This window comes from Micromys minutus (genome assembly GCF_963924665.1).
Source record: "Micromys minutus genome assembly, chromosome: 8".
Taxonomy (NCBI): domain Eukaryota; kingdom Metazoa; phylum Chordata; class Mammalia; order Rodentia; family Muridae; genus Micromys; species Micromys minutus.
In genome coordinates this window covers 2455026-2477209 of record NC_137977.1, presented here as the reverse complement: position 1 = coordinate 2477209, position 22184 = coordinate 2455026, and the positions used below count along the sequence as shown (strand labels likewise).

Sequence of the window (22184 nt, the reverse complement as noted above, 5' to 3'; positions counted from 1 at the left end):
AGCTTCTGAAGAGTCTGACACCCATATAACCTTAATCTCCCAGGCCAACCAGTGAAAGATTGTTAAAGTTTGCTGAAAGAATTTGCAAACCACATTTATTCTCTTAGGAGCAAGAGCAGCAAGATCTGATCAGTGTAAAATGCAAGTTTTATAGGCGGACCGGGGCAAAGGGGAAAGCAGCTGACTTAATCTCACACTCCACAGGAGATAGCTGTGACTGCTTTGTGAGGGAAGCTTCCAGGAGCTTTCTGTCCTGAGAAACCTGAAGTAGCTAGGGTGACTGTTTCTGGCTCCTCAGTCGTAGCCAGCTTAATAATGAAAGAAGACGCACTCCACAGGACAGCATGTTAGACACTGCCTCTCAAAGAACAGTGGACGATTGAAAATTGATTGACTGTTGAGCCCCTCCATCATTAGCAAAGTTATATTTATCTAATGATAAGATATAGTTTACTTCAGAATGATTACCTGCACTTACCTTTTCCCAGAGTGTGATGTTCAGTACATTTTACACATCATTTAGTTGCTTTCTTTTAGCAGAGGTAGAAAGCAAAGACATTTAGTATAAAAACTTTCATTCTTGGTGTATGAGAAGAAATGTTAATGCATGGTAAGATGAAGTCATACCATATTATTAGTATTGGGTTACCACATATCTATGGTGAAAGTCTACATGATAGGTTTGTTCAACGTGTGGTTTCTGCCACAGTCAGGCAGCTAAACAACTCAGACTTGGTGTGTAAATGACTGTTCATGGCTGGGTTCCAATAAAACTTTATTTATAAAAATGAGAACATTTGGTGCACAGCTTGTAATTTGCCAGACCTTAAAATGTATTGGATAAATATTTAGCAGGGTTTCTGTAAGTATTTGGTGATTGAGAAGCAAAAGAAATCACTATGAATTTTAAAGAGGTGCATGCATAATTTTATCCATATGTAACAGAAGGAAATTTGTGTGCATGCGCCAATGCCCACATGTTCTTAACATATTTCTACTTTGTTTGTAATAACTCATTATTAGGGTAAATAAGTGGAAGGAATATGTAAACATTTTTATGAGATTCTTTGGGGGTAATGCTTAAAAAGATAAAAGGTGTGGTTGTCAGCATCAGTAGAGCATCCCAGCAGTCTGTGCTGATGAAATAGGAAGAAAACACACATGGTTCATCTTTTCCTACTTAAAAAAATGCAGACACCTACTTTGTTTTAAATTCATCAAACTGTACTCTTGACTGGCTTTGCTTTGGAATCTGTGCGCTCAGGTTTGTATGTCATGGTAGCTGACCTCAGTGGCACAGACCGTAGGCCTCGTTGGAATCCATTCCAGTTGGCTCTTTTTTGGAGGATTCCAAGTACTGTTTGCTCACAACATTTGCAGCAGCAGCCCTGAGTTAAGGTTGTGTGACCTGTGGGAAGTAGTGAGTACCACTGGGTCCTGTCCTTCCCCGTCTGCTGTCACCATCTCCTGGGGAAATGACTGCATCCCCACAGTGCCACTGTTGCACTAAACCAGCTCTTGTGAGAGGGAGAAAGTCGTGTGTGCACCTCGCTCTGAGGTAACAAGCTGGTAATGACATCAAGAAGAAAGGTTGATACATTCACCAGAAAGCATGTTTAAAAGATGGGACAATTCAAGAGGCTCATGTGTTGTGCGCCCAGAGAAATTACTGAGGCTCCAAAAGGTCACATGAAGTCATTTAATTGATTATAACTTGAACAATCGCGTCGATGTGAGGGGTTTCAAGAAATCTTTTCTTATGTAAGCAGTCTTAAATAATAACAACCAGATTAATTGGAAATGGGGAAAAAAAACAGAAAAACGGGAAAGAAATTTGTATGAAGCTGGGGGTGTAGTTCAGCAGAAGACTCATCTAGAATGCACAGAATCTTGGCTTCAGTCTCCAGCCTAAGAATATTAGTAGATCATAAAAGAAATATACAAAATGTGGACTTTGTCTGCTTTGTTTTCACTGGAGACAGGGTCTTACTGTGTATGTAGACTTGGCTATCCTCAACATACTACATAGATCAGGCTGGTCTTGAACTAATGACAACCTTCTTGCCTTGGCCTCTGGAGGGATGTATTATTATAAGCATTATTCTACTATCCCTATGAATGTTACTCTATTTAAAAATATACAGTTTATCCATGGAGTAGGATACAGCATGGATAAGATACAAGTTTTTGTGCAACAGTTTATTACTTGTTTGTAAATTCTTTGCGCAAAGAATACTGGTCTTTAAGATGTAAGATTTACTTCTTCCCTCCTCTCTCTCTCTGTCTCTCTCTCTCTCTCTCGTGTGTGTGTGTGTGTGTGTGTGTGTGTGTGTGTGTGTGTGTTGCTTGGAGTGGAATTCTGAGCTCTGAGCTCCACATGTGCCACACGGGCACTCTACTCCTGAGCTTCACACTCAGCCCTAGTGTGTCAGCTTCAACAGCTTCGTATATATTCATACATGTCTAGGACAGGGTAGTTACCCCATTTTGTATGTCTTTGTATCTTTATGTCTAGCAAGATGTCATTTGGTGGCTGAATGGATGAGTCAGTGAATAGCTGGGCTGGGACAGGAAGCTTGCCAACGACTGGTCTGTGTGTGGAAGCCTGATCCAACTTGGGAAGGGTTTGGAAAGGAGGGACCCTTCCACACGGTCTTCCTTCACCTGTCCTGCCACAGACTGAATGTAGGAACCTCAGATTACAAAGCGCAAGTCATGGAAGCTTGTGAAGGCAGCTCCATCACTCTTAAAGGATCCTCTGGTGATGTTTGCAGCTAGCTGAGAGATCTCTACTGCCTGCTCACAATACCTGTGAACCCTATACATTTCCACATGGTATATCAAAACATGATTTCAGGGGCTGGAGACATGGCTCATGGTATTTCTGCTGGAGAGGACCTTCATTTGGTTCCCAGCACCCAGGTCAGGTAGCCCACAACAGTGTGTAACTGTAGCTCGGGTGTCCAATGTCCTTCTCCAGACTCTAAGACATGGATAGCTACCCCACCTGTGTGTGTTCCCCATATAGGCACAGATATAGACCTAATAAACAAAAATCCTAAAGAGTGCATTCAGTGATACAGCCGAAGACCAAACATTCTAAAATCTAAGCACTACTTGTCCATATTAAAATGGGTGGAGTGTGAGGACTTATCCATCAGAATATCCATGTGGATACTAAATAGCTTTTCTGTGGCAATAAAAGTTTGCTGTCGCAGACCTGATCCCTTTGCTGACTTTAGTTCACAACAGTGCCAATGGAAACCTATACAACCCCACCAGGTGGTGGTGGTTCACACATTTAATCTCACCACTTGGGAGGTAGAGGCGGTGGGGTATGTCTGTGAATTCTAGGCCAGCCAAGACAAGTTCCAGGATAATCAGGGCTACACAGAGAGAAACCCTTTTTTCCAGGGGAGGGAGGGATCAAAACAAACAAACAAAACAAACAACCACACAAACATCCCCCCTCAGCAACACAAAACTACAGACCATCCCTAGCTGATAACTATGTTACCCTCTAAGGATTAGCTAAGAATCGGTTATGCGTGGAGGGGTATGGCTCAGTTACACTTCTCCGTCATATGAGATGCTCTTTGTTTAATTCTCAGCATAGCAAAACCAACCAAAACATAAATGTCTAATAGTGAGATAATTATTTGGGATTTACCATAGTTTTTTTTTTTTTAAAGGCTGTTTTTGGAATAACCAAGCAATCATTCCCTCCCTCCCTCCCTCCCTCCCTCCTCCCTTTCTCCCTCTCTTCTTTCCTTAGATAGGGTTATGGGTAGAAGCTGCAGAACACAGCTATGCAGTTTGTAAACTTCACAAAGGCCCATAGCAGTGTTGCAGGGGATGAAAATAGACCAGCACAGCACAGTGAGAAGAGCAACTTTTACAACTTCTGGGAGTGAAGTTCCTTTTTCTCTGTCCATTAGATGTTTCTAGCTCTTGATGGGCCAGAAGGAAGTGGGTAACCTGTTAAAGAGACACGTGGTCCTAACCGTTCCTTAAGAAAGTGAGCATGTATTGCCTCTAGCTCGCTGTAGGTACAGGGACCCCGGTCCCCTCCACTTTCTGTGGACACTGAGGATGGACCTTCTCTGTTGCTCTAGTATATGTCCTGTGCCAATTTATGAGCACCATAGCTCCTGCCCATTAGGGTAGCTGAAAAAAGGGAACCTTCAGGCTTCCCATAGTGTCAGTTTGGTGTCAAGGAGGAAAATGGGCTTCAAAAGCAGTTTTTGTTGTTAGGAGTTGGAAAATATGAGAGGCACTGTGTGTGGGGGAGTTGGGGGGGGTGCTTGTTCATAGCTGAGCATTTGGTGCTTCTCTGGGGAGGCTGAAAGCAAGGTTTCTGCTCTGGTCAGGTGAAAACCATGACGGCGTCTAAGAGGCTTGGTATAGACAGGAGGGAGGGAGGAAGACTGCGGCTTTCTCCCGGGGCCACAGTGAGCGATCCTGCAGAGAAAAGGAGGGATGGATGTCCGTTCATTCATCTGCAGTACTCTGTGCTTGGGCATTTTGGAGCCAGTGTTTCTGTAGAATAGTTGGCTGATTTTTATCACAAATCTGAGCCTTAAAACACTAGGAGTCCATATGCACTATATTCATGGTGCCAGAGGGAAGAAACTGAAAGAAGAGCAAGTAAGCCCAGTCTCTTGTGATGGCAGAGCAAGTAAGTCCACAGTCCCCTGATGGCAAAGCCTTCCAGACCAAGCGAGGTGAGGCTGCCATTGATCAGGACCTATTCCGATAAGACAATAGGCATCTTTCTGGAAAACAATACTTTGCGCCAACTTGAATGTGTGATATATGTGTGATATATGAAATAATGACAATATTAGTAAGATAAACAATCCACATTAATCAGTCCTGCCTGGAAATCAGACGATGAATTAGTTTGACCAGCTAAGCCGGTGGTTCTCAACCTGGGAGTCACAACCCTTGGAGGTCACATGTCAGATCTCCTGCATCTCAGATAATCACACTACAATTGATAACAGTAGTAAAATTACTGTTATAAAGTTACAATGAGATAATTGTATGCCTGGGGGTCACCACACGTGAGAAGCCATGTGAAGGGATCACAGCATTAGGTCACTGAACTAAGTGATCTTTTGAGGAAATGCGTGTTGGAATTTAGGGAGAGAGAAGAAAAGAAAGGCTGATAGAGAAGGACTCTGAGCTCCGAATGAGCAAGTCCTGGCAGTTCTGTCCGGAAGAGAGGGAGAGGTGTGCCTTACATGTCCGTGTTGGTAAAGGGCTTTTCTCCTGTTGTCTCCCTTTTTGTTTCTGAGGGAAAAAATACACATGGTTTCCTCTAGTCACCAATGCAAGCTCTGTTTGCTAAGGCCAAGTGTGATGTAGACTGAGCTGAAATTGGAGCAAGATCATTATTGAATGTGCCTATTTCACTATTTCAGACAAACAGGAAGACAACAGTAACGAAACCACCCATCAAACATCATGGCTACGTTGTTTTGGTAGAAATTGCTAAGTCTCTGTGGACACCCTGGAAACTTAACCAGCAGAGAAAAGTGAGGATATCCAAATTAGGTACCTGGAAATCCTAACTCCGTACATTCTCCTAGGACCGGTGAGAATTCCACTATCTGGAAAGGCAGATTCTGTGATAGAAACTAGCTGTAGGGACTGGTAAGTTCTCATCGGTACCTTCACACCCCAATAACCAAATCAATTTGTGTCCTTTTGTGAAGCAGAGCATGGTGTGGAGAATGCTGCGCTGTATCTGAAGCTGAGTACTGTTGTTCTGTGGAAATTTCCCCATTTCCATCTGGCCTGCCCTCAGCTTCCTCTGCCATTCACAGCACTTAGGTGGCCTTACACTGGTTCTTCCAACTGGTGTTTTGCAGCATTTTTCCGTTAAGACATCATTTGTAGACACAGCACAGGTCAAACATGAAGCACCATTAGATAGTGCAGGAATGAATGGGAAAACAGAAGGTCGGTACCTGCTCCAGTCCTAGAAACACCCGTGCCCATAAAACATCAAACTCCGCAATCGAGCTTGGTTATTGAGCTCTCCATGGGAAAGAAAGAAAATCATAAATTAAACTCGTTTTGCAAGAAAGAATCAAAGAATACATTCCCAGGTAAAATAAGGGTGGCGCAAAGAGCTGGGCAAGGAGTGGGGATGGGTCAACGCCAAACTCCGTATTTTGTTGCTTTTCTAATGTATTGAAGGGTTTTCTTTGTTGTTGTTGTTGTTTTATTGGATAAAATTTTGAGCTTATTCTGAGTTTTTTATTTTACATGGCCTGGCAGATGTGAAAGAAAGTTCAAGCCCTCAGAAAAGTCATGTTGAAAGACCTCTTGGAAGAGAACGTAGGCTTGGATATGGTTGATGACACAGGCCATTGAATCCTTACAGAGAATTGTTTGTCTTCCATTTTTCGATGGCTTTAATTCCTCCAAATTGCTCCTTGAATAATAGACAAAAGGCAGTTTGATTTCCAGTGACAGATTGCACATAACAGGTTGCAGTGATTAGGCCTCATCTTACCAGCCTGAGAAATAAAATTGCCTAAACATAAACATCGGCCACTGGTGCAGTAAATTAATTTGTACAGAAAAGTAGTTTAGCTGCAGTTCACATTAAACATAGGAAAAATTTCAAAATCACTGCTTTCTGAATTAATTTGTACACTTGTTTACTTGTTAAAAGCACACATAAATTCTTTCTTCCAAGGGTGCGTGGCTCAAAAGGAGTAAGAAAGAAACACAAACAGCAGCGAGGAAATGCAGATCTATGGAACAAGGTGTCTGGGAGACAAACACTCATCTTTTGTCTTCAGATGCTGTTGAGAATGTGGCGTGGTTCAGATCCTGTCGTATGGCTCACTGAAGAGGTGCTTGATTCCATTGTGCATGGGCTGCTTTAATATCTTTGACATATTTGCTGAGGATTGAGCTATGGTATAATTAAACGAGTTTTATCGTCTGGTTGCAGAATGGATTTACAAATTCACTCTGATTTAGACTGTTAACTTTGTGTTCATGAATAACCCGACAGATAGGTCTCTTTGTCCTAAAGCACAAAACAAACAAGCAAATAAAACCAAACAACAACAACCCAAACCACTGGACACGTTTTCATTGTTACCTGTAATTCTATTATGAAGGACGAAAGGCAAACTTTATCTTTTCGGATTGTTCCAGCTACCACGGAACTGGACCCTGCAGTGAGGGGAACTTGATACTATCTCCTGCCCACTATTTTCAAGGACAGTGGTTCGATTCAAATACAATGCTGATAAGTGGCAGGTTTTCGAGTCTTTAATGCTGTGACAAGGGCGTCACTCTCAGGAGAGAGAGGTGAAACTATTCGGAAGAGACGCTGCCCCTGCTCCTTTGTGCTGACACACTAAGATAATGGACAATTAAGAGAACCTTCAGGGCACAGAAAGGATAGGGTTATCACTAATGTAAAGGAGCCTGTGAACTGCTGGGGTCTGAAAAAGAAGAGAAATGGCAAAAATTGTTAAAAGGTATATAAAATACCCAGATCAGGAGCCTAATAACAGTTCACAAACTGCTCCTTTACATGTGATGATGGTTAATCGTTAATCGTGAGGTGATTGGCAGTGTTTGCTGTACCAAAAAAAAAAAAAAACAAAACAAAAAAACAAAAACAAAAACAAAAAACAAAATACCTAACTTGCTGCATTTGACACAGTGTTGTAGAAAATCTACCCCCTTGCTGGCCTGCTTAAAACAAAGTCCATGAGTCCAGCAGCCAGTGGGCTTTGCTTTTGTATGCTCTGGATGGAGCCCCCCTTTGGTGTTTAATGGTAGGTTGATTTGAGGTAGTCATTGTCAACTCTGCCTGCATTCCTGTGGACTCCCCAGTCCCTGCTGTGCAGGACAGAGGGCAGGGGTGGTTGTGACTTAATGGATCTGAGAAGGGATCCTGTGGTTTACAAAGCACCCAGGACTTAAAGCATCATTAATGAGTTCCGAGCTGAAGCCCAGGTTCCTTGATAACTCCAGTTCCCTGCCAGACCTCATCTGATTATTTAACAGACTGGAGTCATATCTGTGTCACTCTTAGAGACAACCCTATGGCATCCAACAGCCATCTCTTGCTTATGTTCATCTTGAGGTTTACACTCGCTCACTGCTGAGGGAAGTCTCTTTATCTGGACCGCTGAACCCCATCTTCTCCCTTTGCCCTTTGGTGTCTGCTTCTGTCCCCTCAGTACACGAGTAGAGTTCTCTCCTGTCTACCGTCATGAAATAAATGACAAGGAGGTGCCACGGGGTGTGGCCCGGCTGCTCAGGTAAAGCCGTTTATCATCTAGAGCTAGTACACAAATGTGACCAGCAGCCTCTTTGCACCTAGTCACCCTACTCCAATGTGGTTCATGTTCTGTGCACGTGGACTTTCGAGGGGAAATTGCTCACAGCCTTCATTCTTAATCAAGATGAGACATTACTAAGTTATTTCTGAGCAGAGAGCTGAAGAGGGTTAACTGATTTTCTTTTGACTTAAACTATCATTTGTCTCAAACAGCCTGCCAGAGAGCAGAAAGCAAAACTTCTGATAACCGTGGGCTCTCTTCAGCCCAAGGAGATCCTGTGATAAGACAAGGAGCTTGAAAAAAATCACCAGCTTGAGGGAGTGGGACAGGAGGAGAGGGAATGTGCTCGCTGCTTGACTGCTAAATATCCCCTGGTAGCCAGAGATAAGACACCTTGAGCTGCGCAGAAAACCTTAAGCAGGATGTAAATGAAACCAATAAAAAAATCATTTGAGATCAAGTCCTGCTCTGTTCCCTCTCTGCCCCCAGCCTGACAGCCGAAGACTCTTTACTGTAGGGCTTTCCACACTGCAGCAGGCCAGGGAGTGCCCAGGGATTGACAGACGCGCCATCAAAGGACAAAGTAAATAGTTATAATTTCTAGAGATGTCCAAACTTGAGGGCATTTGGTCAGAAATCGTATTAGCTCTTCCTGACGGGAACTTGAACTCACTGCTGGTTATACAAGGCTCTCCTCCCCTTCCTTGTTCTCTAGTCTAGGGAGTTATTTGCTTCATATTTAGTTTTAGGGTGACCTTCTATTGCCAACGTGGTTGAGAAGACTCAACTACCTTTAACGTTGTGTTGGCGTCTCTCTTGTGGCTTGAACATCATCAGCATCAAGGGTTTATGAGACAATGATCATGTATCCCTTGGCAACACTTCCTCAGAGGATAAGCTGCATTTGGGGCTATACCCTAGTGCCCAGGGGCGTAGTCAGTCAGGCATACCATCTTTAGTTTCTGGGGTTGCTTTTGGATGTCCCCAGAGCAATGTGGAATTGCCTTAGGATGTACTTCTCACACTGTGTTTCTGTTTTAAAACAAGACTCGTGGCCTTGTTCACATGTATGTCCGAATGAAAGGATGCATGTACCTATGAAGGCCAGAAACCCAGTGCCACAGCCAGCAGCATGACTCTTGACCCAGAATGACATAGGCTTCTCACGCAGTAACAGCCAGCTTTTACGTACTTGGAACTTTACATTTTCACAGTTGTTACTGTCTTCTTATAGACATTTACAAACTACATTTTGCAGACCGGAAGTGACGTAGAGCTAGCTGCACAGCATGAGGGAAGCTCTAAGGATCAAATCCCAGACCAAGTCGAGGGCAACTGTGACAGTCTGGAGTGTGTAATAATGTAATGTCTTACCATCAAAACTGCCTCTTAGAGCTGGGACTCAATTTGGTGTGTGAGTATGGCAAGAAATGCTTTCATAAATGTGTCTTAGGGCAGACCAGCCGGCATGCAGACTACCGCCGGGTAGAGCATGCCATCCGGTCGGTGTCTGCATTTCCAGCAGGTACTAGAGCATCGGGAGATGCTAGATCCCCTGCTAGCAAGCACTGCTGTGGCTCAGTCTTTGTGGCTGGGCTTCATTGCTGACTTTTAGTATGTTGCCATTAGTAGCTGCAGTAATACTCAAGGGGTAATCTAAGGACAAGGCGGCAAGAGCTTTCTTTTATCCCCTTGGCATGAGTGTCAGGGAGCGTGTCCCTAGTGTCTCTAGGGAGCATGGAGAAGTGAAGTAGCCACTTGCCAACTTCAGTGCTTCTCTTCTTTTGCTTTCATTTTTCAAGATTGTATGTAACTATACTGTTATGGAGAACCGGAAGTATGGGGGGTGCACACGCCACATTCATGCATGTACATGTGTGTATAGGGTTTTCTAGCCAATCTCCAGAGGTAAAAAGAAGCTAGGCACTGACTAGACAGCTCAGATGGTGAGTGCTTGTTGTACACACTTAAAGACCTGCACTCGGATCACCAGCCCTCGTTAACAAGACACAAAGGATGATTTGTGCCTGTCATGCTAGTGCTGGAAACGCAGAAGTGGCTCGCTAGAGTTGCCTGTCAAGAAACTTTTTGCTGAATCTTGCCTCAAAAAATAAGGGGAGAGCTTAGAGTAATGCGCTTGACATGGGCCTCTGACCTCCATATATGCATGCACACATGTACATACACATGTGTGCATGCACACACGAGCATGCACTTCTCCATACATGGACACACATGAGCATGCACTTCTCCATACATGGACACACATGAGCATGCACTTCTTCATACATGGACACACATGAGCATGCACTTCTTCCTACATGGACACACATGAGCATGCACTTCTCCATACATGGACACACATGAGCATGCACTTCTTCATACATGGACATACATGAGCATGCACTCCTTCATACATGGACACACATGAGCATGCACTTCTTCATACATGGACACATATGAGCATGCACTTCTTCATACATGGACACACATGAGCATGCACTTCATACATGGACACACATGAGCATGCACTTCTTCATACATAGACATACATGAGCATGCATTCCTTCATACATGGACACATAGCATGAACACATGCATATACTCCAGAACCCCTCCCAAACAGACTGTTAACAGAGACTAAACTCATCAATTGTTGTTTTATTGTTTGCTTATATACATATGAACAGATGCCAATTAGCTTAAGTTAGTTTTACAATGTGAAAACACTATTTTTTTTTAATAGATAGTGTTGAACATCATGCTAAGCTTATTTGCCCATTAAAAGATGGTAGCTGAGCATTTCAGTTTTTTTTTTTTTTTTTGTTTGTTGTGGTTTGAGTAGGGGATTTCATTCTTGTTAGTTCAGGGGTCTAGCATGTAGCCACGGTCACTGACTTGTCTGTTCATCTGTAAGTTCAACAGTTCCTCTTGCTGGGAAGAGTTCTCAGTGTTCTGAGCTCCTGCACCACGCCCATGGGCGGTTCAGGAGAGCTTTGCCTTTCTTTGCTCTGTGCAAGCTGCTGAGAGATTCGTTCCTTTCTTTCCTTTGATCCCTGAGTGTGACTGAGAGGTAAGTGCAGCCTGTGCCAGCCATCACTTAGGTTACCAGGAAGAGTGGAGCCCAGGCTCAACAAAGTTATGGAGATTGAGAAAGTGGCCTTTGATCCAGGCAGCCTGGAGTCAGCTGGGAAGCCCTTGAGTGTTCGAGCCACGTTTCTGTGCATGCTTCTGTACGTCTCTCCTTTGTGAGGCAGAAAGCTTGGCCATCAGCTTCTCTATGGAGATGACCATTCAGACTTGATAGGACACACATAAAGGGTTCTTATCTCATTCCTTACCATCTGAGGAGGACCTCTTCCTTCTCATATTGTGACCATATTTAAGCCCCTCATATTTCAGTGTGCCTGAGATCATGCTGCTGTCGTGTGCTGGGTGCCAGAGGGCCAGCTGTCTACACGTCGTGTTGGGATAAGCACAGATGGGTCTTTATCCTCCTCCTTACCTGCAGCCAGATTTGTTACTGAGTTGGTGCTGTGGCCACAGCGGCTGTGGAAATCTTCTTATATATTCATTTGTTTTAATGTGTTTTACACGTAGACAGAATACATACTATAATATGAAGGAATCATGGGAGTTCTGAGGTCTGACTATAATTATTTTTAGAATTTTTAGAAAGACATTAATGTTAGTTATATATGTGTGCACATGTCTATATGTGTATATATATAAATGTCTATATATAAATTTTAAAAGATATGTACATGTATATAAATAATGTACATATAAATGTACATATAAACTGTGTATGTAAGAATATCACTAAAATAGTGTTTCATTAAATATGTTTGCCGAGATAGAGACTTATATTAAGTAGCAAATCATTGTAATTAACTCTTTTGTAATGACATACCTAAAAATATTTGAAAACTTGCTTTGATAAAAATTATGTGATTGATTTTGAACATTTAGTGAAATTGGGATAAGCACACAGGTATCTACGCATGGGGTATTATGAATTTATTCCGGTGAACACACGCATGCACACACACTCAGTCCTGTGATTTTGACTGGTGAATACACAATTTGCCCCAGTCACCCTAAGGTCCAGTCTGCTCCAGAGAAGAGAGCTGAGTGAAAAGTGGGGTGAACTGTGGCAAGTTCTCTGTCTTCATCCCCACATGACTTCCCTGCAGAACTTCGTTCATATTTTCTATAACTAGGTAAATGAAAATATCAGTCTCTGAAGTTATTAGATATGATCAGGGCAGAGCTATTTTGTATCCCAGTTGAAGTTATTTTCAGGGAATAGTTCTGTCCTTTGCAGGGCGTTCATGCCATTTATATCCACAAATGGTTAAAGCCATTTCGCTTGCACTGAGGTAACTCTCAGCATCCTACCTCTGCTGCTTGGGATCTAGTCCCCCTCTACAGTTTCAGTTCTGTTGGGACGTTGTGGAAATTCTGTCCTCCCAGAATGCTTTGTAGCATCCTTTGCAGACCCTTACTGACACCGAGTTTCAAGGTCACAATCTTCAAGATCTCAAGTCCCTCACACCACAGTAGCCTACAGCTTCCGCAGAAAATTTGAGAAAACCAGGGTAGACAACACAAGGTTCTTGGAGTTGAAGTTACTTGACACGAAATTCAAACAGATTGTTTGCCATGGATCCTAAACATTCTTAGCACATATTCTGCATGGGACTGTCACAAGGGAGAGCATGTGGGTCAGTAGGTTTCACTGTGGCAATCCAATTGTTGTGACAATGCGCCCCCCCCCGTCCCCATCTCTGTAACAGCTTTTTCTACATTAACAATCCCTATTTATCACTTTACTGCACAGTGAATCCACAGAGGGTGCTAATTGTTCATTAATTAAAATTTAGCCTTTCAACACTTTTGTATTCTCCAGTGGCCTAGTCTGCAGTGGAGTACACAGAGTGGCCTTTTTCAACTGCCCAAAATTCCAGTTGCTTTCTGTGACTGCCATGGATACCGGACAGGTAAACTTCAGGGCAGCAGACACAGACCAGTAGTATTCTTGGAAGTCTCTGTGACCCAAAGTTTCTAGCTGTAGACCACAGCCTGTGGTGTTAGGGCAAGACTCAAAACATGACATAACAGTCAATGCTGGTCACTCTGAAATAAAATTTGAATTTTTTTGTTTGTTTGGACATTTTATTGTTTGATGACAGGTCCTCGGTGGCATGAGGCATAGACTTTCTAAGACCCTTTCTAAGACCCTGCATCCCCAAGGAAGCCATGTCAAACTTGGTTTTCTGTGAAGAGGTTAAGCTAAAGATCACAGAGCTAGGAGGAACGTAGTCCAGTTGCTGGCTGTGCACACCTGAGCACACTCAGCAGCACCCACGGGGAGCTGGGTGTGACACCTTGTGCTGTGATCCCGTGTGGCTGACACACGTGGATCTCTGGATGTCCTGGCCTGGTAAAGCTCAGGTCCTGTGGGAGACCCTGTCTCAGAGACAAAACCAACCAAACAACAACAGATAACATGGCAGGTGCCTCCCAAAGAATGACAGACACCAGAGGTTCACCTCTGGTTTCCGCGTGCAGCCATGTGCGTGTTTGTGAACACACACTCCCTCCCACACAAACTCACTAGTAATATTGAGGACCCTGTGAATCTTCCATAGTATTTCTCAAGTTGCTTTCATGCTGCCTAGTCCATGATTCATACTCATGAAGGGACTTTGAGGCCAAATAGAATCTGTCTCAAAGATTTTCTTGCAAATAAAAGTAGCTTGGCATGTGGGTACTCCATTGTGTGGCTTTTGTGCTAGTAACCGATTAACCACAACTTGCCGACGTGCAAGGTTTTGAAGCACTGAGCTAGTGTACGGCAGTTTTCACGAAATATGTAAGTCACAGATTTTAAATTAAAATTTTTTTTAATTTTTTGTGTGTTATTTAAACATTTAAGCCACTTGAAATTGTTGTTCTCCTGGTATGAGAAAAGCACCAGGTCAGCTTGACTCCCATTGCTCTCTGTGCTGGTCACACTGTCACTCATGACTGAAGGTAACAACCGGCTTTCTAGTATATTAATTTTGTTCAGTTTTATATCTTAGCTCAGATGTCCTATTTGTTCCCTAGAAGACTAACAGTGTGGTAGTCTAAAAATATTTCTGCTATTATGCACAAGGAAATCTTCTTTTAAAAGAACGTAACTGAGAGGTTTGGGTTTCACTACAAAGCTTGAACACCCACATGCCCGGTGCTTAATATGTTTTAATTAAATGAATGAACTAACTAAACATCAAGTATCTGCTTGAGGAATTATTTGTGCTAAGGGCCATGTCCAAACAGAAGAATATGTAGAACTAATGAATGTCTTGTATGTCACAGTAGAAGAGGAGAGGCTAAAATCTACTCAGCGGGTAGAGGCACAGTAAACAAGTGCAGAGGCCTGGGACTGATTCTAAGAATCCGGGCCTGCTGGCTTGCACCCGTATAAGCCCCAAGACCAGGCTCCAGGAATAGACAGATTCCTGGCTGACTGTCCTGCCAGCCTAGACAAATCAGCCAGCAGACCGGGAGACCCTGTCTCAAATAATGTCTGGAGAAAGAAAGTCATCCATGTTTGACCTCTGCCTCTACATACACATGTACACATGGTCAGAGGATCTCTCTCTCTCTCTCTCTCTCTCTCTCTCTCTCTCTCTCTCTCTCTCTCACACACACACACACACACACACACACACACACACACACAGTAGGGGAAAGGGATAGAGATTAGGGAGGAATACTCCATGATGCCTGTCATTATCAAAGCAATGATAAACATGTAAAATTGCTTCAGGAATGCTCTCACTCCCAGTCCTGTGAACAGATGTGCTCCACACGGCTGCCTATTACTGAGCATCAAGAAGTTGGTGCTTAGCATTAGTGACATATAGTTTTAAGGGAGCCAAGAGATCGGAAAAGCAAAGCAGTTCTCACCCCCTCCTCCCCACCCACACCCGTATAATTGGAAACGACTTTTCCTTCTGTCTGGCTTCAGCAGCGCCGCCTTGGTTTCTGTGAGACGGTGGCTTTTCTTGAACTGGTTTTGTGTCAGCTTTTTCCTCATTTGAGAGGTGGAGTCTGAGTGTGAACTGCTTAAGAATGCGCTGTTTGCTGTTTGATTTGGCCAGGGACGATGGAATCCACTAGGCACCGTCTGTTCAGATGAACTTTAAGCAACAGCAAGGAAAGCATTTGTGGTCCTCACCCCACACTATGCACATGGCCTTGCAAACACTGAAGATACGAATGTCCAGGATCACCCAAAAAGAGCAGGGAACACATGACCTTGTGTCTCCTGCACTGGACTATCTGGAGTGCGAAGGGCTTGGGAGGGACAATGAGTCACTTTTTAAAAATTAGGCTGTAAGAAAGAAAAAAAAATATCCCCCGAGTTCTCTTTTCTGGAATTAGTCTTAAGACTGGGTTAAAATGTAAACCACTGTTTCCACTCCCCACCACGACTGTCATTAGTGGGGACCACCCTTCCCCCATAACCTGACTGTTAGTACATTTAAGTGGTCCTTCCAGAACCATTCGGAATATTACAAAATTTTAAAGCATCTGTGAATAATAAATATTTCTAAGGTTCATATTTCAGACTATTCAGGCAGTTAAATACATCATATAATATAGAAGTGAATTTAATGTGGAGCTGTTGATTTCAAAACGAGACAAAGCAAGCACACACACACACACACAAATTAAATATTATTAAAGCTGCAGTTTTCCACAGCTATGGACATTCCAATCGAGAATGAAAGGAAGCAGTTGTTCAAGAATGCAAAATAATTTATTTAACATGACCTCATCCTTTAGGAATTTGAGTCATTGCTGTGAAAATGTGTTGCATGATTTTCTGGGTGGCTTTATTTATAATGTAAAAATTGTTACCGCGATGGCACTGAAAGAAACACAAGCACCCTTGTCACCTGTCTGCTAAGCACACATGTCAAGTCACCGTTCTTTGTCATGGTTGCCTAGCCACTAGCATTTGTGTGCACCGGGTGGTTTCCCTCAGGATTCCTAGCTTGTGTTAAAGTAGTTCTGGTATCTAGTGAAGGGGGTGGGAGGGAAAACCTGTGAACTCAGTTCAGTAAGGAAGTTCAAGCCCACTGTAGTAGACCGCAGGCAAGCATAAAGAACCAAATGAAGAACCTGGAAATCCACTTTGGTTGTATGTTTTAAACAATTGCTCAACACTTGCAAAAATAATCTACTAAATTAACTTATTATGGTGTGAAATAATGCCCTGGCTGTATTGCTCATGTTTTAAAGGGAAGGAAGGTAATTTTAAAATTATATGCTTAGCTTCAGAATTACATAGTAACGTACTTGTTCCAAGGTTACCTATCTTTAAAGACCCAAGATTATATCCTGTGTGTGATAATTTAATGCTTGGATATAGCATGAATTTATGGTCCATTAATTTTTAGATATTGCCAGCTATTTTGTTTTGTTTTCTTGCTGGCTGTACACACTACTGTGAATGCTTCAGGCACTATAGATTTCCACTGGGCCACTCTTTAGAACTCATATTTTAGGGATTCTATTAAAGAAAAGAAAATAGGAAAATGTGTTTATAATAAACATGCAGACATTTGCAAGGGAACAGGAGCAAATGCCACCCTTCTTGGTGTCTCTGTTTATGTGAGTAGCTTTTCTTCCAGCGATGATAAGGTGCCCCAGAAACAGTCACTAATCTTTGTAACACCCTGGAGGGTAAGTAGTGAGAATTATTATCTTCATATTGCAGATGAAATACTTAGGTAGGGGCAGATTAAATGACTTGGCCATGTCACTCTCCAAGTTGCTTATGGAGCTCAAAATAAAACTCCAGACTCCTGATTGTCCCTACTTCTGACTCATGGCACCTGTCACACACAGCAGCCTGTCAGTGCTCTTCACCTTCGGACACTTCAAAAGGACCCAGCCTGTGCTCAGGACCCCTGGCTGTGTGACATTTGCACTTGTGTGGTACTGATGAGATGTTCTGAGGGTACTCTGGTGACTGAAGGAATTCATCTATTAGAGAAAGACATGGAAGCTCTCACTAACCTGGCCTGGAGAAAAGCTAGGTGTCACACAAGCTAGTTACTTGCCCTAATTTCTATGATTTCTTGGATGTGTGTAGTTTTTTTAATGTGAGGTGGGAGATGTGAGTGGGTAGGTATGTGGAGGGTATGTGGGTGTGTGGAGTATGTGGGTATATGTGGAGGCCGTAGGGTGGATATGTAGTATGAGTGTGCACATATGTGGATACGTAGTATGAGTGTGCACACCTGTAGAAGCCTGAGGTTGACCCTGATTCTTCTTCATTTTCTGTCCACCTCCTTTTCTGGAAAACAAAACAACAACAACAACAACAACACAGTCTTTCACTGAACCTGGAGTGCATGAATTTGGTTCAACGGGCTGGCCATCAAGCTTGGAGATCTTTCTGTTTCAACCTCCCCATCTATCTATCTGTCTACCTATCCCTATCTTTCTGTCCACCTGTCTGTCTGTCTGTTTCTATCTCTTTATCCGTCTCTCTACTTATCCATCTATCCATCTACCTACGTACCTACCTACCTACCATCTTAAATGTGGTACTAGGGACTGAGTTCTGATCCTTAGGCTTGGGCTGTAGAAGCTGTACTCACTGGGACATCTATCTAGCTCTCTAATTGTTTTTTAACATTGGGCTTTAGTTTCTTCTTAATAATTTCACATTGTCCATAATATTATAGTTAACTCTGACAGGCTTGACTCCAGGCCTCAGACACCAAGACCTGATTAGGCCATACTCACACTCCTCTGAGCACACCGTCACCCTCTCTCTTTCAGCACAGAATTTTTACTTTTGACTGTACTTGTTTAGCCTGGGCAGCTAACAGTGTTGGGGCCTTCAGTGCTTTTCTCCCACAAAGGCAGGCTATAAACGTAGACCGTCTTGCTCCTTTGGATGACAGGGCGGCCCTGCCAAGCATTCCTGAGGCTCCATGTGCAGTAGCTGGAATAAAAGTCCCCTCCATCTTTGCTTGCTGTGTGTGAGGGGCTGGAGGCCCACGTCACAACCATATGTTGTGCTCTGGAGCCTGTTAGCTGAGGTGGACGTTTGAGTTGACTTCATTGTTCTGTTGGTGCGGTAAGCACTTTTGCCCATAATATGACCGAACAGGTGCTGTTCGGCTGCTCACTGAGTTTCCAGCTGCCCTCCTCCACACGTACCAGGCAGAATTGGGTATTCTGTCCTCGAGGGCGGGCTGAGACTCACTGAGCCCGGGATAGAGGTCTTCCTTGCAGGACATGGCCACAGCGATGCCAGAAGATGCTCGGGAAAGCCTGGCTGGCTAACAAAGGCAGGCCTTCAGCGGCTGGGTGTAGCTCAAGTTCTACATCCCCTTTGGCAGCCGCTCAGAGGCCACTGCAGTGTGGCCAGCCAGCAAAATTAGGAAATAAGGACCTCTTTTATTTACTCAGGCTGCTGAATCATGGGCATTCCTGTCTGCTTGGAGAAAAGTCAGGCGGCTCTACTTTCCACGGAAAAGTCTCTAGAGCGCTGGAGACTTTCATCTCCAGTGTTCACACACTTGTTGTAATGTGCTTTGTGGAAATGGTGAAACTCAGCAAGTGTAGTCACTGTTGGGAAACAGCCGCATTAACTATGCTCACGTATCTGCATCTTTAAGTAGCCGTTTAGGCCACAAAGTGGGCTCTCAGCAAAACTACCCCCCCTCCAGCTGTAAGATCCCACCTTTGCTTTCTGTGAATCGAGAAGTACTTTAATTGAGAGACTTTAACATGGACACGCAGAAGGACCTCCTGTCATAATGCACCACATGAGTTGGTGTGTGTGTACACACGGAAGACAGACAGAAAGTGACAAAGAGAGAAAGTTCCAGTTGATTCCACCTTAGTTTCCCCATGAATTAGAAAATGCAACTGCACTTAGATGGGTTTTACTGGCAAGCGAACATCTCTTTGCACTGTTATGATAACAGGAATGGGCAGTTCTGGGAGAATCTGAAGAGTTAGAGGTGGGATGGCAGACACAGTCCACCAAGGGAGTGGACAGGATGCCATCAGCACGTGGACCAAGCACTAGGGGGGTTAGTTTCTAGTTCCTTCCTGTGCTTATACATTTATGGCACTGGCCAGTGAATCTTTTACCATCTTGGTTTTAAAGCAGAAATCAATCTTTGTAGAAGAGACCATTATTCTCATATTCATTCATTCCTTCATTCATTCATTCATTCCTTCATTTATGTATCCGTCCACTCATTCATTTATTCATATTCTCTCTGTCCCTCACTCCCCTACTGCCTGCCTCCTTCCCTCCCTACTGAATAACACTCTTTGTTCTAGGTTTTCCCTGAACAGTCACTGTGCACCCTGAGATGTGTGGATTTTGTAGGTAATTGTTACGTTCTTAGGCTACAGGGATGGGGCAGGGGTGGAATAGGGCGGAAAAGCCTTCCAGTACTACTCTGAACTCCAGAAAACAAAACCTTGATCCTTAGTTTATCTCCATCAGCATGTCAATGAAATTTCAAGCTTGAGAGAACGCTTACGAAGGAGATGGACTGCAGCCCGGACCCAGACAAGAACCTGATTCAAACGTGGTGTCAAGGACCAGGTCCTCCTTTTCTCTCTTTGTAGTAATGGCTCATTGCTTCATAATTCCTTATACATACCTGGTGTCAGGAATTGTACATGCTATTCTTTATATTTACATGGTCCATTGCTTCACAATTATTTATACACCTGCAGTGATGAGGCATCACACCCGGATGTAGTGTGGGATTTAATACTAAACAGTCCTGCGAGGCTCTTGAGCTCACGGTTCATCTCTAACCAGTCTGGAAGCATGGTGGACGCTCATTCAGTGTTCTCTCCGAACGTGCACATGAAAGGATGTGCTTGAAGATATTTTAAAATAAAACAGCAGGATTCAGACGTACAAGACAAGTGTGAAATGTGAAAAAAGGCTGAGTACATTTTATTAATGATTTGAGTTGGAAGAATCTATAGGAATCTTAGGTTATTTCAAGGATACCAAATGTAGATATCTTTTAAAAGGAAAACTCCATCATTGTTGGCTTATTTTTGCTGTTGTCATCTTGACTTTTTGTTTCTTTGCTTTTGGTTTAGTTTTTGTGCCTTGCTTCCATGTGTTCTGTGTCATGGGTTGAGCATATGTGTTTGATGGGGTCCATACGTCTCTTACCTGGTAACGCCCAAGCCTGTCCGAGGCTGCACGCATGAAGCACTGTGGAGTCATGTAAGCAAGGAGACAGAATCAGGAGGTTTTCAACTTGCTTTGTTGCAGTGGGCAGAGATCCAGGAATGGTGTTTGGTTGTTTCCTCAGGGTGAGAGGGCTACCATCTGGCCTCGATAGTGAGGTGGCCTTGTCATCGGTCCCTCCATGCAGGAAAGGAACGATCCTCATCTGTTTCCTGTGGATAAGGAAGAGGCTGACAATCTAGTAAAATCTTGTTACCTTAAAGAAAGCAGGCGCGGAATTCACTTCACGGAGTGGCCCGTTGCTGCCTTTGTGCCCCCTGTGCTGCAGAACCGTCTCCATTCTTTTTCATCGGCAACTTTTAGAATATCGCAGTCAAATCTGCATTTCTAACCAAACGTGTCCATTCCCTCTCCCAGCTATCCTATATTACCTTTAATTTTCTCTGCCTTTGAAAAATATTATCTGTTGGATTTTTGAACACTTTTGAAAACTTCTTCTGGCTTTGAAAGAGAATTTATAGAAAGCAAAAGGGGATTTTACAACATGTTTTGAGATGGTCGTAGTTTTTATTTGGGTGGGAGAGAAGCAGGAGGAACCAAAGGAGGAGCTTACGCCGTGTAAGAAAACCCACTGAACGTAAACTTAAGGCAGAGTTTCTTCACCCATCACGAGCTAAGGCGTATCTGGTTGGCAGCCTTGTTTGTCTGCTCTTTGTTGCACATAAATCTCTCCACGTTTACCAGAATCATTTATCACCTTTCCTGTTTCCAGTTTTTCACAAGTCGCTTTGTCTCTGCTCACCTCAAAGCGCGGGTCCTGTTTGGCTAAGGAAGGGCAGGCACTGGTGCCTTGCACAAAAGGAAGAGATGTTGGGCCACCTCTTGAACTTTTCCAACAAAACTCAAGATTATGATCTGGCTCTCCTGAAACTCGCATTTTATTTTTCTTGATCCTGGCTGATCCTAGCTGTCTGTAATATCTCACAGTTAATAATCCAATTTTTGGCCTATGGTCTCTGCATCGTTCAGTTATTGAGGAAAACCTGGTTGTCTTTCATTACACAGACATAATTATTATTGTGTTTTCAGTCTCCTTTCATGTGCTTACTTTTTAATATTTTTTTGCTGAAAGCAATAAGGTCTGTATCAATAAGAACCCCATAAAAGACTTTTGGTCTGCAGATTGCCTTTTTATAGGAAAACAAGCAAAATGCGGAGGGTTTTTTTTTTCTTTATTAAATATTAGACATCTGGGTTGACTGCATTAATTTTAAATCACTCCTGTAATATTTCCTCTTTCCATTTGCTTCTTCGCATGCCCGCGGAATATGCAAATCATTGTAGAGTGAACTACAAAAGAAACATTAAATATATTAAAATCTGTATTTTAATAAAATTGTCAATGTGTAATATATGCCTCACTTCTAAGGAAAAATGATAAAAAGTAATAAAGGGGTAATTTAGACATCGAACTATTTAATATCTTTTTGTATTTTACAAACCAGCGAAACATAAATGGAGAATAAAAGCTTGGGGCTCAGATTTGAAATGCTCACTCCGTTCCCTTCCCCCAAAGGCTCGCGGTGGCTCAAGCATGTGTCCATGTT

At 43.1% G+C, this 22184-nt stretch overlaps 1 protein-coding gene across 2 annotated transcripts in view; it reads left to right on the top strand.

Moving 5' to 3' along the window:
- The window catches only part of ZNF521 (zinc finger protein 521), a 274124-nt gene that overhangs the window by 95286 nt on the left and 156654 nt on the right, over window positions 1-22184 (top strand). The gene's annotated exons all lie outside the window — the stretch shown is intronic.